This window comes from Octodon degus, unplaced genomic scaffold (genome assembly GCF_000260255.1).
Source record: "Octodon degus isolate 3935 unplaced genomic scaffold, OctDeg1.0 scaffold00015, whole genome shotgun sequence".
Classification (NCBI taxonomy): Eukaryota; Metazoa; Chordata; class Mammalia; order Rodentia; family Octodontidae; genus Octodon; species Octodon degus.
Window position 1 is genome coordinate 5078155 of NW_004524591.1, and position 17698 is coordinate 5095852.

Below are 17698 nucleotides of genomic sequence, written 5' to 3' on the forward strand. Positions count from 1 at the left end.
CCGGGGATTGAACTCAGGCCCTTGCGCTTGCCAGGGAAGCACTTAATCCACGAGCCATCTCACCGGCCCTACGTGACTCTATTTTTAATGGTAATAAAGATCTGTATAACCGACAACTGGTCTGGCAAGTTTTTGAAAAGTGATACTGCAGTACCTTGCTAATCAACTTGATTCACTTCTCAATTCTTCTCACAAACTGATGAGAACCAAAGCAAATCCAAAGTTTAGGTTCAATGCTGACCTTATGGGGAGACATAATTCCACTTCCACTCATTAATGTTCCACTCATTAATGTCTGTGCCCAGAACCTCAGCCCTTGTTGTATTCCCTCCTCCCCAGCAGACGCCCCAGGGCCGTCCTGTGTGATTCTCTGACTACCAGACCTGAACTAAGCACAAATCCTCCAGTTAAAGATAGCAACATAGACCCACATGAGCAACCACTTAATGAATTTGAAATGCTATTTAGAACTGAGACAATGAAATTCATTTCTATCATCAGCATTATCCTAGAATGTTTAGACAAGCTAACAATAAGAGAACATCCTTGCAAATGTGATTTTTACATCATTTCCTGGTCAGACTGTATCAAAACTGGCACTGCTCTGCTTGTAGAGGTTTATATGACATGTATTTTTAGTGTGGTAACAGAGGCAGCACGTTGGTGCAGAATGCCTAATCCTAGCCAACTACTGTGGGTCAGGTGAGGAGTCTGTCTGGTTGCTGTGTGTGATGATATACAGAAGGTTGGCACTGACCTATGCAACTAAAAATGGAATAAGCTTGGATTAAGTCATCATGATAAAACCAAGCTTGTTGGTAAAGCTTTCGATCCAGCCATAAGTCACGGTCTAGTTTCACATTACTCCTAAACATGCAAAATGGTAAGATGCATGCAGTGAAGCTCATGTAGCTTTAATGAATGTTACACTTATCAGCTGCTGTTACTAACACCTCAATTTCCTGCAGGCTTCTTGATGGAGAATTGGGCATTAAGATCCATGCTGTGCCATACGGGGCCATAGCACCGTCTAGGAGAGTGGAGGTGAAGAATGGGCTTGTTGGTCAAGTGTGACACCGGCGCTGTCACAACGAACACACATAAGATCACTTCCTTACAGTTAAACTTAGATTCACTCATAAAATAAGAAGCCCAGCACTGAGTTATCATACAGAGCTCAAACTACGGCATAAAGGGCATTTCCAATCCTAAGGCTGGTGTTCTGTACATTTAAAACCACATTCTGATTCCAATACCACTCTGCCAAGTTGTCTTCCTCTCCTATGCTTTTTTCCTCTTCATATCCACTGAAATAATTCCCTTTCAAGAGTATTTATTCGGTGACTATTTGTTAACATACTTCAGTATGCACTTCACTCTAAAAGTAGGTTATATAAAGTAAATTCAGCGCATTACGTATTCAAGCCTAAGTTGTAAAATAAATGAATACAGGCAGCAAAGAATAGGCAATCAGAGAATACCATTTCCCTCCCTTCCTTTGCTTAACAATGGACATGCACGACTAGATTAGTATTCCATTACATACTAGAATTCCCTAGAACTGGAGGCGGAAAAGGGAAGTTGTGCCAGATGAAATTACTCAACGGATGTCATAGTATTTCTTGCTCATGAAAAATTATCCAGGCAAATACATATTCACTTAATATTTTTAAGCATTTGTTATAGGTCAGATATGACACTAAGTATTAAGATATAAAGAATAAAAGCCTTCAGGTATGATTGCTGTGCCACCCACTCATGTTAGCCAAACTTTATAGAAAATTATATTTACAGATATAATATACATTTTATTTATGCTTTTATAATTCTATTGTTTAATAATTATATTTATAAAAATTAGTCTTATGAAAAATAAACTAAATATGAATAAGTTATATGTTATATAACATATATATTATTTAATTATTGCATCTATTTGAAACACACACTATAGAAGACAGTGTTGAAAGCACCATTCTTTTTTCACTTTTTTCTGCAGTACTGGGTATTGAACTCAGGACCCTGCACTTGCCAGGCAAGCAGTTATTCTATTGAGCTCTCCCCACAGCTCAAAAACACCATTCTTTTTCCTTATCTAAGTTCTATTTTTTTTTCTAAGAACCAGGGATTGAACTCAGACACTTATGCTTGCCAGGGAAGCACTTGTTCTACTGAGCCATCTCCCCAGCCCCCTAAGTTCTAATTTCCAGAAACAAAATTCCATACATTTAATATATTTTTCAAATAGCTGGTGACTACTCTCATGATTTTTCTTTAAGAAAAAATTGAAACAAGGTCTTGCTCAATAGCCCAGTCTAGCTCAGACTTACAGGGATTCTCTTGCCTAGGCTCTTGAGTACTGGCATTACAGACGTGCACCACCATAGCCAGCTCCCATGACTTTCAATTCTAACTTTCATTTGTCACTTTGGCCAATTCACCACTGACACTTTGGGACATAAACTGAAGATTTAACTGGCCCACACCAACCTTTGCTCTACATCATCTTTTTTTTTTTAATACTGATTTTATTGAGAAAGAAGTAGCAACGAGACAGTTTCAAATCAGGTTAGTAGGGCAGTTACAATAGTTAATACATTGCATATTGTTGTCTTCATAGTAGTTATTCATAATACAAGATGTAGACATAATATCCTGTCCAAATACTATTAGTTCAAAACTTTCTTCTCATTGAGCTAAGAGAAAGTAGCAGTAAACCTATGCTATTTTGTACATACATATATATATATATTTTTTCATTACAAAATGGTCCTTCATTTGTGTCCTCTTTTTGGGGTTTTTTTTTGTTGTTGTTGTTGTTGTTTTTTCTTTTTTTGTGGTACTGGAGATTGAACTCAGGACCTTGTGCTTGCCAAGCAAGTGCTTATTCTACTGAGCTATCTCCCTGCCCCCCTGTGTCCTCTTTTTTGTTTAGTTTTGTCTGAGATGGGCAGTCCATTTCCATTCAAATATTGCTGGTGCATGAATTCAGCAAAGTAATCCAATATAGTCCCATAGTCCATAATAGTAGTGGGTTATCCACAGAACTGGCAACATCAGAAGTTGTTGATTTGAACCTTTTACAGCTCAGCATATTAATATGGCTTTACTATTTATACCTCAATTTTTATACTTGTCTGCTGGATGATTAAGACCAAGATAAAGCAAGACCAATATAACAAAAAAATGTAACTTTTGTATCTGACAAGGTCAGTCAAATCCCCTCAGAATTTACCCTGAAACCCTGTACAGCAGTTTGGCCCTGTACATCATCTTTAAAAGTCACTGATGGTATTATTACTTGCATTGTCCCTGCAATTTTACCTCCACACAAATTATTTCAATCTGTGTCTTTGTTCTCCTGCCTTTCAGAGGCATCTTCCCTCTCCTAGTCTTTGGCACCCTTGTTTTTTTCTTCTTCCACCTTCCCTGGCATTTACACTGCTTTGCCTCCGGGGAAACACATGTTTTTTAAGGTCAACATTAATCATGACTCTCTCTTTGGCAATCCCAAGCAATTCTTACACAATGTGTCCATTTGAACATTTAGAAGAAAACACACAGAACCTGGATTGTAAAACTACATAAATGTTTTTCACCATTGGCCAAAACAACACAAGGATCATATTTCTTTGCCTATGACAGCAAATCAGGAACCCAAGACCATGTCAGGAAAATGTTTTGTAACATTGCTGCTTCAAACCTCTCGATTATCTAAAATCATGTCTCATTTTACCTTATTTCATGTTGGAAGTACAACTTATTTCTTGCCCCTGGTAGCTGCCCCCCAGGCATAGTAAATTCTTTTCTTCTTGATTGTACTATTTGACCTTATCATAACTTCATCTTTTTTCTTTCAGTTACATCAGCACTTCAAGTGGTTATCAAAGTATAATGTGCAAAGCTTTGTGGTTTCCCAAGAGTCTTTAAAGGAGGTAACAAATGAAATCTATAGTTTTGTAATGAGACAATGCTTTCTTTTTTTGCATTGTATGGAAGGTCAGAAGTAGGTACAACTGTAAGCAACAACCTGTACTAAGCATCAGCACACTTTTAAAGACTACAGTGGACAGAGGGGATAAAAGAGGCTAAGAATGTCCTGTTTTGGCCAAGCATGGTGGTGCACAGCCATAATCCCAGCACTCAAGAAGCTAGGCAGGTTGGACTGTTGCGAGTCTAGACCAGCCTGAGCTACCAAGTGAGCTCAAGTCCAGGCTGAATTGTATAGCAAGACCTTGTCTCAACACACACACACACACACACACACACACACACACACACACACATACACACACTAAATTGAATTTAAAAAAATGAATGTCCTTGTTGAAGCAGTTTAAAATATTAATTTTGTTATATCTCAGTCTGCAAGTATGCATGATTTTTAATGTCCTACACTATCAAATGGGAAAATCCTTCAAAGTACTGCTTTTGCTTTCTGAGGTATTAAAGTCTCAGAAAAACAATCATATGATTGATTATCATATTAAAATAGCTACCTTTTATAGGAAAGCTGGATCTGTTGGGAAATGTATGTCATATTTCCTTAAAATTTATCAAACTGCTTTCCAAAATAATCATACTAATTTACTTATTTATTTATTTATTCATTTGTATTTTAGTGAAGGGTCTACAGGGTGTTCAGGGTCTCACTATAAGATTGGACTCATAGTGATCCGCCTGTTTATAGCCTCCAAAGAGCTGGGATTCCAGGTGCACGCCACCACGCCCAGTCTTAATTGCTATCTCAGCGCACCCTGGGGGCAGGACCAGCATGACCAGCCCAGGGAATAGAACCCCCTGCCCCTGCGCCTGCTTGCAGACACTTTAATCTGCTGAGCTATTTGGCCGGCTCTATCATACTATTTTATAATCTTACCAACACTGTAGGAGAGTCTCTTTTCTTCTCATCCTTTACAACACTTGCTATCACTCATCTTTAACTTACTTACACCTCTCAAATAAGTGTATAAATATTACCTATTTCATTTTCTTATATTACATTTTCTTGGTTTTGGTGTCCTTTTTTACTGCTATTTTCTCTTAGTTCAATGAGAAGAAAGTTTTGAGCTAATAGTGTTTAGGCAAGATATCATATCTGCATCTTGTACTATGAATAACTACTATGAAGACAACAATATGCATTGTATTAACTATTGTAACTGTCCTACTAACCTCCCCCCCCCCCGGTACCAGGTATTGAACTCAGGTCCATGTGCTTGCCAGGCAGGCGCTTATTCTACTGAGCTATCTTCCCAGCCCCTTACTACTAATCTATTTTGAAACTATCTCATTGCTAATTCTTTCTCAATAAAATTAATTTAAAAATTACATTTTCTTAATGAATAGTGATATGGAATATGTTTTCAAGTCCTTATTTTCTCTCCATATAACTTCTTTGTTAAAATGAACTGTTCAAATATTTACCCATCATTTTTTTTGGGGGGTTGTTAAGTCATTTTAAAATTTTTTATAAGTTTTCTTATGCTTTATTTTTATTTATTTTTGTACAGGCATCAAACTTGGGACCTTGTGTTTGTCAGGAAGGTGCTTATGCCACTGAGCTATCTCCCCAGCCTCTTGATATATTTTGATACAAATGCTTTGTTTGGGTGTTTGTTCCTGTCACAAAACGTGTGACAGTCCCAACTTAAGAAGATACTTATTCAGCTCATGGTTCATAGAATGTAGTTCATGGTCTGCTGACTCAAAGATAGAAAATGCACAGTAAAAAGAGCCAGAACAAAGCTGTTCACCTCATGATGATGGGAAGCAAAGACAGGGAAGAGCACTAGGGAGATTACCTTCCAAAGGTACATCCCTTCAACTCACCCTCACTTGGTGCCCACCTTTATCTGGGACCAACCTCCTAACAATGCATGCAACTATGAACGTTAGTGCGCTGAGGGATATTGACCTCACGTCCAGCCAATTGTACAGGAGTTCCATAATTCAGTCAAGGTGACAAGCTTAACTATCACACTTAGATATGTGATAACATTTTATTTTACTGTGGTTAATATTAATGTAGTCATTCAAGTTTCTTTTGATTCTCATACTATTCCTCACTTCTATTTCTAATTATAGAGGTGCTTCCTTGTAAATGTGATGCACAGTGCATTCACATTTAGTATGAAATGATTTCGCTTAAGTCTACCATCTTGCTATATGTTTTTCATTTGTTTTGTCTGTTCCTTGTTATTTTCTTTTCCTGTTGCTCTTCTTAGCTCTCTGCTCCCAGAGAATTCTTCTATAAACAGAGTATCAAAAAGAAATGAAGGTCTTTACATAATTTCCTACCAACTGATTTTTAGCAGATGCTGATATTAACATCTTTACGAAGACATTTAATCATCCCACTTACCTTGTGCCAATAAATTAAAATTTTCCAATTTTATTAAATTACTAGGTTGTAAGTATTGATATGAAAGAATGCAAATTGATTGTTTCTAATTCCCAATACAAAAGAGGCATATATTTTATAACTTCTGCTATAAATAAGTTATGACATAAGAGGTTTCTTATTGAGTCTAATATGTAAAAGACCCAAGAAACTTTGGATGAACTGAGATACAATGGAGTATGACTTTTACAGAACTCATTAATTTTAAGCATCATCACTAACGGCGAGCCTATTTCAAAGCCCATTACAGGAAGTTGAGCGAATATTTTGACATTATGAACTCTGAAAATGGCGATGTTTGGAAGATTTCTTTCTCATGGCTTACGAATTCCTAAAATAGGAAGGCCTGTTCTCTAGATTTCACTGAAGCAAAATTGGCATAGAATCTAGCATGCCTGGAAAAACTCGATTGTGTTGATGTATAAAACAGAATTAAAGACTTTTCTCCTGGCATAGCGTGGTCACATAGCGAAGGACACATATGGATCTAGTTTAAATACTTCAGTTCTTTTCCTCAATGAATGTCCATTAAGCTTCAAGAAGTGAAAATTTTGTTTTCTTCTTAACTTTGCATTTATTTATAAAACAGTTGATTTTTAAAAAAGTGTTTTGTTTGTTTGTTAGTACTTTAAAGCATAAGCCCTAGAAAGCAATCTGGTAAAACAATATTCGTAGGATAATAATTACCAAAACTCTGAACCACTTTCTTTATTCTTAGTATCCCAGGACCTGGCTCATGGTCCTATGAGAGTAAGCTATATATAAGTATTCTGGAGCAAAGAACAATAAAAGGAGGGGGCAGGGGGCTGATCCCCGAGGCTGCGGTACCCGCCTTGCTCCTGGGGCGCGCTGAGAGGGCAATTGAGACTGGGCATGGTGGTGCTTTCCTATAATCCCAGTTCTTGGGAGGCTGTAAGCAGGCGGATCACTATGAGTCCAATCTAGCAGTGAGACCCTCAACACCCTGTAGACTCTTCCCTAAAATACAAAAAAAAAGAAAGAAAGAAGGAAAGAAAGAAAGAAAGAAAGAAAGAAAGAAAGAAAGAAAGAAAGAAAGAAAGAAAGAAAGATGTCACCTTTCTACAGGCCAGAGTCTCCCCTTAATGACATTTTCTGACTTTTAAGGCCTCGTGATTGTGGAAACACTGAACCATGCCATAAAAAATTGTATCTTTACCTGCATTAGAAACGGAAAAGGAAAATATGTCTTTCTCGCTTCCAAATAAGAGTTTGCATTAACACTGTAGAAAGAAGACATAAAGAGAAGAAAAGGGTAAAATGTTACCATGTAATCAATAATGAACAACAGTAGCACAAATGGAGAAGAGTAAGTTTTTAGGAAAGGAGGAAAAAAGTGTAACCTGATAGGATGCTGAGATATGGGTGAGAATGAAATGAGCTACAAAACTTCGTTAGGAATGGGTGCTCACATCCTGGAGGCGAGCTCCATGACCAAATCAACAGTTTTGTTTCTGCTGCAGCCATGCCGAAGCATTCTGGTAATGAGAAAGAAATAGAAAGTGTCCCTAATAATAAAATTGTAAAAAAAATATAAGTGCCAGTCCGTGCCAATCCTCTGTGTAGTCAACATGTGAGAATGTGTGAGAAACATTGTATAGCAGAACATGATAGGATGGAAAGGAAGCAAAATCAGGGTGACAGTCAGCAGGCTTCCAGCTGTAGATATAAAGATGAAGAATTCTAGATAAGGGAATGAATAAAAAGTCCATTAAAATGAAAGACTGGATGAGGAGAAAGAGGAAATTTGAAATACTGTGCTCATTTCAATAATCCATGGCTGAGTTTCTGCACAACTGAGGTAGCACGTTACCAGAATTGAAGATATACATTCTGAAGAAGGGTGATTCATTGTGAGAAATATCGAGGCGCGATGAAGTGAAAGGCCAGCTGAGAATTCCACAAAAAGTTGTGGAAAACTCCAAGTCAGAAGTATAAATCCAGCACAGTGCCAAAAATAAAAGTGAAATGGCCCAGCATTAGCAGTCACAAAAACAAGAGTAGAGGAGTGCGAAGCATGTGAATTACCGAATGACCAAATTTAACTGGGCGAGAACAAAGTAGACGCCACGTAGAGCATCAGAGACAAACTAGAATATTTTCAAATGGAGAAATCAAACAGTGATACCTAACTAGCTGAGTTGTAGCTATAATTACAGGCCTTCCAAAGGGGAATGAGGCCTGGGAAAGCCAGGAGAAAGGTGATTAGCAGGACTTTGATTTAAAAAATAAGTGGGGCAGATGACAATATTTCACAAGGTAGGGCCCAATTGAATGTTAAAAAAAAATGTAGGGCAACAGCACAAAACAAAGTACATATTGAATAGTGATGTCTGCTAATGTAAATATTATCATTCTTTATTATTTATATCAATGAACTGATACAGTTTAAAATAAAATTCACTTTGTGTTGTGCGGCTTGTGAGGTTTTTTTTTTTTAATGTGTATGTTACATGCCTACCGTTACAATATTGTAAATCATTTCACAGCCCTGAAACTGTCATTGTTGTTCTTTTACCTATTTACTTTGCTCTTCTCTCCTTCTATTGGCTAGGACTGATAATCTAACAATTTCTGTTCTTTCAACTTTTCTAAAAGGCCATGTAGTTGTCACTACACAATGTATTGATATTGAGAATAGCTTTTAGAATTTATTAACAAGAAATATTACTTCATGAATATTCCTCCATATTTTTTCATGGCTGAAGAGTGCTTTTCATTTTAGTGCTAACTAGTATCCTCTTACATTGCACCAGAATTTGTTCACCCACTTATCTATGGAAGGACATCTTAGTTTCTTTCAACTTTTATTCATGATGCATAAAGCAGTTATAAATATCTATATGCAGCTGGGAATTATGACAAATGCCTGTAATCCCAGCAATCTGGGAAGGTAAGAGATGAGGCTTGCAAACTCCAAACCAATCTAGGTGATTTAGACTTAATGAGGGAATGTCTTGAAGTTAAAAAAAAAAGGAAAGGGCTGAAGTTGGAGCTCAATGCAATAACCATGGGGTTAGTCCTCAACATCACGCGCGCGCGCGCACACACACACACACACACACACACACACACACACAATTACATGCAGATTTCTTTGTATGAAAAACTTCAAATTAATTTGGTTATATTAGGATCGTACCTATTCCATCTAATGGTAAAGCTCATTGGTTCATCATAGATGGCTATTTATAAGATTGAGGTAAAGACATCTATCTATTCGAGGGGCCGGGGAGATGGCTCAGTGGAATAAGTGATTCCCTGGCAAGCGCAAGGGCCTGAGTTTAATCCCCTGGTTCCGCCAAAAAAAAAAAAAAAATCTATTCTAATTTTCTGAAGGATTTTTATCATGAATGAATGTTTGATTTTATCAAAAGCTTTTTTACCTATTGAGATGATTATGATTTTTGTCTTTGACTCTGTTGACATGGGGCTATTACATTTATGGATTTGCATATATTGAACCATCCCTGCATTTCTGGGATGAATCCTACTTGGTTGTGATGTATAATTTTCTTGATGACTTGTTTCATCATGTTTGGTAGTATTTTACTGAGGATTTTTGCATCTATGTTCATTACAGAGATTGGTCTATAGTTCTCTTTTTTTGGTTGGGTCCTTTCTAATTTTGATATCAGGGTAATACTTGCTTCCAGGGGAGTGAGTTAGAGATTATTGCTTCCCTTTCAATTCAGTAAAGATTTTGAGGAGTATTGCCATTATATTTTCTCTAAGTTTCTCTGTAGAATTCAGCAGTGAATCCATCAAGAACTGTGCTTTTCTTTGTTGATGAGTTTTTAATTATATTTTCAATCACAGTAACTGATATTAAGTTATCCAGAATTTTCATATCTTCTTGATTCTGTTTTGGCAATTCATATATATCTAGGAATCTGTTCCTATCCTATGAGAGTAAAGATTTTTGAAGTAGGTATTAATCATCTGAATTTCCACAGGATCTGTAGTGACTTAACCATTTTCACTCTTCAGTGCATGCATTTTAGTCTTTTCTTGATAAGGTTGACTAGGGGTTTATCAATTTTATTAATCCTCTCAAAAACCAACTCTCAAATTAATTAATTTTTGTACTGTTTTCTTAGTCTCCATTGCATTAATTTCTGCTCTGATTTTTATAATTTCTTCTCTTGTATGGGTTTTGGGCTTGCTTTGCCCTTCTTTTTCAGAGGCTTGAGGTGCAACATTAGGTTGCTTATTTATTCTTGTTCTGCTTTTCTGATGTGAAAATTTACCAATCTAAATTTCTCTCTTAGGCCTTCTTTCATTGCATTGCACAAGTTCTGGCATGTTATATCTGCTTTCTTCTTTAGTGTCATATGCATCACTAGACATATTCTCGACATTGTGCTTACTGAGTGCGAAAATTTCTTGATCATCACAAATCTGGAAAGAGTGGACCATCCAGATTACACAAAAAACTCTTAAGCTGAACAGTAGAGAAGGTAAAATTATATAACAAATATTTCCCCGGGATCTCAATAACATTTATCTAAAATGACATAAAAATAGCAAAAGAGCACATGAAATAAGGCTCAACATTTATCATTAGGGAAACATGAATCAAAAACCACAATAAAATATCACTTTATACTTACTACAATAGTTATTACTGAAAGTACTAGGACTGATAAGGAGAAATTGGAATCCTCATACAGTGTTCATAAAGATGTAAACAGGTTAGTTCTTTGCAAAACAGTTTGAAGGTTTTTAGAGAAGTGGAACGTGAAATTAATACATGGTCCTGAAGTTGCATGCCCAGGCATGTGTGTGAAAGAATTGCAGCTTGGTATGGGGGCTCACAGACAGCAGGCTGAGGAGAGGGCAGTGCAAGTTTGAGCCCAGCTCCAGCAACTTTTCAGCTTAGGAAAATGCATTCTCAAAGAAAGCAGTGTGGGTGAGGATGAGAAATAACTCACTGTTCATGTTCCTCCCGAGTTATGTCCCCACAACAAGAAAGAATGGAAGAAACCAAGAAGGAAAGGGGGAAAAGAGAGGAGAGAGAAAGGAGAGGTGGGAGAGAAGAGACAAAGGAGAGAGAAGAAGAGGCAGAGCGAGAAAGAAGGCTAAGAAAGGAGAGGCAGAAGAAGGGAGAGAGAAAGAAAGAAAAAAGGAAGAATGATTTCTCCTTGAGTATGATTTCTTTTAGGATGATAAAATGCTCCAGGATTGCAGAGTTGCGGCAGAAGGCACAATGTGTCTCTGAGCTGTTCACCTTCAAGATTAGTTGCTGGGCATGATGGTACAGGCCTCTAATCTTCAAAACTGGGCATCTAAACCAGGACAAATGTAAATTTAAGCCTCACTTGGGCCTGTTAGCAACTTAACAAGGCCTTATTCACAAACATGAAAAAATTAAGACCTGGGGTGTAACTCAGTGCAAATTCCATTACCCAATTCTGAGTATTGAAAAATAATTAATTAAAATAAATAAATACGTTTAAAAGTTGTGTGCACTTTGTTTCTACAACTTTTTAAAGCTCTAATGTTGGTAGCTAGTAAATGCCAGTTAACATAGCTAGGACTTGTTAGCTAAGATGTTGAGGAGGAAAAAAGTGAACATAAATGATTTCAACATTGAGCCATTCATCTTGCTCAAGGGATCTGTGATTCAAAGCATTAAGGCAGATGCTACAGGAATGAACTAGAAGATAGTAATTAACAGGACATAAAAGCTCAGCAGAACTTTCATTAGTGCGGCAAAATTCTTTTTCTACTAATGAAACGATGTTCAAAGTTACAACTTGAAAACAAAAAAACAAACAAACAAAAAAAAAGAATTAGAAGTAGGTCAGCCCTTAAATAGATGAAAACTCAGAGTGCCTCAATCTTAGCTGGACTGAGCTTCCCCACCCCTCATCCTGAAAACAGCAAAGGAAACTTAAATCTTCTCTGCAGGAAGATAAGTTGCATGAATCTTAACATTTGTGTCTTTGTCAAGGAAATCAGACCAAAGACAAGGTTGAAGGGGGAGACTTGACTCATGTTCTTTGGGCCGGCTGATCCATCTAAGCGTGCGGGCCGGAAGGAGGCAAAGGCACTACACAGTCTGGGTGCAGGATTTTAACTTGGGAATCTAGAAGGGTGACGCTGGGATATACGGAGAAGGAGGTAACATAAGAGGACTGGGCTTAGGAAATGGAAGAGCTAATAAGCAGGCGTTAAAATTTATTAAACTTTGAAGTATCTGTAGATTTGTCCCAGGTGGAGATGTGTCCTATTACAGGAAACGTGTCTAGGAAAACAATATTTTTATATGTCTGGATCTTACTCTGTGTCTCTACCATCTCTGGCTGCCTGACTTCGCCTGAGGTGAATGTTCTGCCACCTGCCACCTCTCTTCGGAAACAGCTATGTGGTGAAAATCTACAGCACACCAATTGTCATGTCGGTACAGAGCTTTCCTAAGTGCACAAGAGAAACCTAAGTTGTAAAAGTGAAATGGAAGTATTATTTTACATATTCAGAGAAGAACTCATAAAACTCCATTAATTTTTTTATCTCAGTATAGTTTTTTAGCAACCTGGAAATGATGTTTCTGAGGCACAAATGTACTCTGGAAATAAATTTCTCTGCTTTGTAATTTTATAGAAGATATTTCTTTCTCAATTTCAGTTTGGATACAAAGATTTAATAGTATTTGCCAACTAAATAACTAAATTTACACTTTCAGTTACTGTAAGGCTTAATTATATTTAACTGAATATGCTAAATTTATGTTTTATCCTCTCTTCTCTCAACATACTTATTTAAAATTTTCCAATAAATTTAAATTATTTTAATGGAGAAAATAGTTTGCAAATTATTTAAGGAAAATACAATGAAAAATTATTAAACCACCTAGAAATCAATTATTTAAATAAAAGGATACTTTGTTTCTTTCAATAAAATGATATATCTTCTGAATCCATAATTTTTAGATTATGGTAAAGAAAATGGTACAATTTGAAAATGGCATCTGTACTGAACACATCTAAAGAATGGATAAGTAGAGGACAGAGAAGTTATATACTGCTTTATTACAGAAAAATTTTCCACCTTGGTTTTGATAGAGAGGCAAAATGGTTAACTTGGGCAGTCATTTTCTTTATTAAATTATATCCACTCTTCAACAAGCAATAAAAGATTGCAAGAGCCAATTGTGCTGACTTCAGACCCCAGATCGGCCTGCGGAAGGACTTCTTCCCTACCGGTGTCCTCCTGCTGTAGCTCTGCTATGCGGAGCAGAGCCTGTGCACTTGTCCAGAGGCAGAAGCTCCCAGGAAACACAGGCAAGATTTGGGGCTTGGGAAATACCACCCAAACCATGATGGTTTCTGGCACAATGAGCAACTTGATTCAAAGGAAATGAGAAGGCCATGAAGGCAAACACAAAATCAATTTTTATTTTGCCTCTAACCTGCCAAGGGCAGGGGAAGGCTGCCTACAAAGCTCGCCTGAAGTCCAAGCCCCCAAAGAAAAAAAAATATATATTTTTTCTCCTTTCCTGGGGCCTTATCACAAAGGCAGACTGAAGTCTGTGAACACACCTGGAGAAACACTGGTCATGGAGCACTGTCTTCTATTTTGTAGAGAATCGTTGTCTGTTCTGCAGACGTAGTAGACTTTGTCCCAAGCCATGACGTGGTCCTTAAGTGCAGAGTCCCTCCCCCTAAATCACTATCTATCTGTGAGTTCCTTATCTGGCCCCTCCCCATGAAAAGGGGTGGTACAATTTTCTGAATCATGTTGAGCTGCTGGGCCATCACAGTCCTTTAGTATTTTTTCTCTTTGATATGTTTGCCATTTAGTACATTAATAAATTTGTATGTATTTTACTGTGTGTATCTATTGTATATCCTAAAGCATTAAAATAAGTCAATCACAAAACTTTCTAATGAAAAGTATATATTTGGTAACATTACAAGGTATCTAAATTATTTAAATCTTTAAAACTGGGACTATAAAATGTGTTTACTGTAAAAATATTTTGTGAAACTTTGTTCTGATGGGGAAAGAGATACCATCATAAGAGACAATTTCTGCAAAAGCCTATAATATTTAACCTAAAAATATCTGCCACATTGGATTTACTGATATTTTAGAGTTAATATCCAGAGCACAAGATAACTCACTAAGTAGCCAATAGCAATTGAGATGTAAACGCCAAGTAGAAGCAGGAATAAATAGCAAATACTGTTTTTGAAAACAAGGACAGACCTAGCATCAAGGCATCTCGTTAACTTCTAGCAAAAGACAGCATTAAACTGCGGGAAAAAAAAAATAAGAAAATAGGTTGAAAATAACAATTTCAACTAAAATTGCATCAGGCAAAAATATCATAACCATAAAATACTACCATTTATTTGGCTGTTCAGGCAATAAGGTAAATTCTAAAATACAGAAAAGTTATCTTAGTATTTTCCTTTTCCTTCCACTCAATCCTTTCCTTTTTCTTGAGTGTGCCTAAGTGTTATGTAAATTGTAATCATCTTTAGGGTTTGAGACTAGAGGTGCTAAGAAGAGAAGTCCCCTATATATTTGTTTTAGGAGAAGCTATTCTTGGAATAAGCAGAACAGAGACTTTGAGAATCAACAGACATAGAGATAGAGCCCAGCTCTGCCCCTTGCTGCTCTGTAAGATGTTTTACCTTAACTTTTCATCAGTGCATAGGATTACACGATCTGACATATTAATTGTATTGCAAATAGCAGATGGTTTACAGATAGCAAGCAAAAAAATAGGCTTACAATCCCATAAAACATTGTAGTATAATAATATCTATACTAATATTCTGAAATCTGTCTACAATAGACTTTTTCTAGCTTCTTTTGTGAGTTGCAATTGTATCAACTATCATCAATGTACTAAAACAGAAAGCTGGTAATACTACTAATAGTTAATAGATGCACAAGGGTTATGCTTGCCCTTCAGTGAGTTAAATAATTCCTTTGAGACCTACATAATGGAATTGTATAATCAATTCCAATTAATAACAATGGAAGGCTGATTTCAACTAACTTTGCAAAATTATTTTAAATATTTTGGAATGGGTCATTGCATGTTTCAGCTCACTTTTCTTCTCCATTAACCTTTCAAAAACTATTCACATATTAAGAAGATATTTAGCAAGGATGTGTGCAACTTTGATCTAGGCTGTAATACTTTATTCAAAGCAAAACTTTCATCGCTGAGAGGAAGTAGTTGGAAACTTTTACAGCTTTACTATGCTATACAGATTTGCATCAACCCAAAATGGACTGCTCCCATGCTATCCTGAAATTCTATTTTACATTATGGTGTACCTCTTTTTCTCAGCACAGCATGGTCATTTTAGGCCACTGCAAGCTTGACACCTGGCTTCACTTTAACAGCACCTGCGGAGAACATCATTAGCAGTCCATTTTTTAAAAAAGACTTCCATACGGCCCAGATGGCACACTTCATACCAGACAAGACCAGCGCACCCTGGAAGCCAGCCAGAATGTCTGCAAACATGGTGAGAATTTCAAGGCAGGCATCTGAGTGAAGGAAAATTTCCTTTTTCCTCTAAACCATATATGAACATCTGTTAAAATCTATTCTTAACTTTGCTTTGTACCTTTTCTCTTCTAACTTGCTATATTATTAATACAATTTCAAAGTTTATAACTAGACCTGTGTTTGAATTCTGGTGTCTGTATACTGCTTGCTTAAAAATACATTATTGAGATCCATTTTCAGCTTGCATTTGCAGGTAGTTCTGTGGACGACTGCATGTATTTCATTCATACCAGGATCATTATTAAGTATCACTATGAACTGTCAAGGTGATAGTCAGTGCTTACATTTATAAATATTATGTATCCCACATCTCTGAGGGTTACATTTTGCTAGACAGTCTTCACAGCATCCTGAATTTGCTGTCCTGGAATCTAAGCATGGCAGCCCATTATTTGGAGTCAACAATGACCTTTGCCAATTCACAAGAATTCAGAAGGTGGGTTGGTGTTGAGCTACCAGGGACTTTTCAATATGTTAGAGGAATAGCAATTAAAGTTCTAAATTCTTTGCTTTCATGAACCTTATCTTTAATAAGAGGAAAAAATCAGTAGGCAATCAGCTTCTAGCTAGGAAGAGAAACACTAACGCTTAAGAGTAGGAAGTGAAGTGGTGCTATCTTATTTAAGAAGATCAAGGATTGCATCGATGTGGAAATGAAATCTAAGAGAAGTGAGAAAATAAGTGGACATGTATTTGGTGGAAGCACCTTCCAGGAATGGGGACTGGGGAGCACAAGGAACTGGTGTGAGAGGGCTGTCTACAGCCACCAAGAATTCACGAGTGATCAGAGGGTGTTCAGGGACGATGTTGGTATAACAGAGGTGACCAGTGTGTAATCAAAGTTGAGTCTGACTTGAGGCTCAAAGGTTTCAGGGTTTATTGTAAGTCATTTCTGGATTCTGTGGGTAGGAGAAACACAACCTATTTTAAATCTGTGGGCCATGTTCGATCATGGGCCCCAGCCAGTCCTTTGCAATTTCACATTTGCTAAAGTCACCATGAACCATTTATTAATTAATCTGATTTGTATTCAAAAGTAACCACTGTGACTGCAGGATGTGTGGAGAATTGATTAGATACAGCAGCAGAAGAAAGGGAAAACGGGGAAGACGCCTATTTCCATGCATGAAATTTCCTTAGAGAAACGCAGTGCAGGGTTCCTGCATTCTTCTCTCCTCCTGCCCAGAACACCCAATACCTTTAGGAAGTCGCTGTTCTGCAGTTTTGTTAAAACCGATTTTATTTCTTAAATTGCAAGTGGCACTTAATTTTGAACAAGTTCATCAAAATTGTTTTGAATATAAAAATCAGGTTTTAGTAATTTTATATGATTGAATAATTAGGCTCAACTACATTGGAAACTATAGTACTGAGATTCTTAAGATAATTAGTTATAAGCAACATGCTTTATATATCACCTAATAGTCATGTTGTAAAGAAGATAAGAACAGGTTCTACACATGTGGAAAAGGTGAAAAGAAAGAAAAAAGAAAGGGAAAATATACATGTACATAAACAAGATAGCTTTGATAATTGTACTGCCAATTTCTACTGATCTATTAAAAGGAAGAGTTAATGCTTAAATAGTTTTTCTCTTTTTAATTTTTGACCAATTCTGTGTGATTATATCTGGTAATCCAGATAACTAATCTGAAGACAGCAATATCCAATATAACAACCCCTGGTGAATTTCTATCATTTTGGCCTGGGGAGGTAACTTGGTGGTCTAAGCGCCTGCC

General features: G+C 36.8%; 1 pseudogene; it reads left to right on the forward strand.

The window, feature by feature from the left end:
- The window catches only part of LOC101578584, a 25394-nt pseudogene extending 24320 nt beyond the window's left edge, over window positions 1-1074 (forward strand).
- Window positions 1075-17698: the final 16624 nt, after the last annotated feature.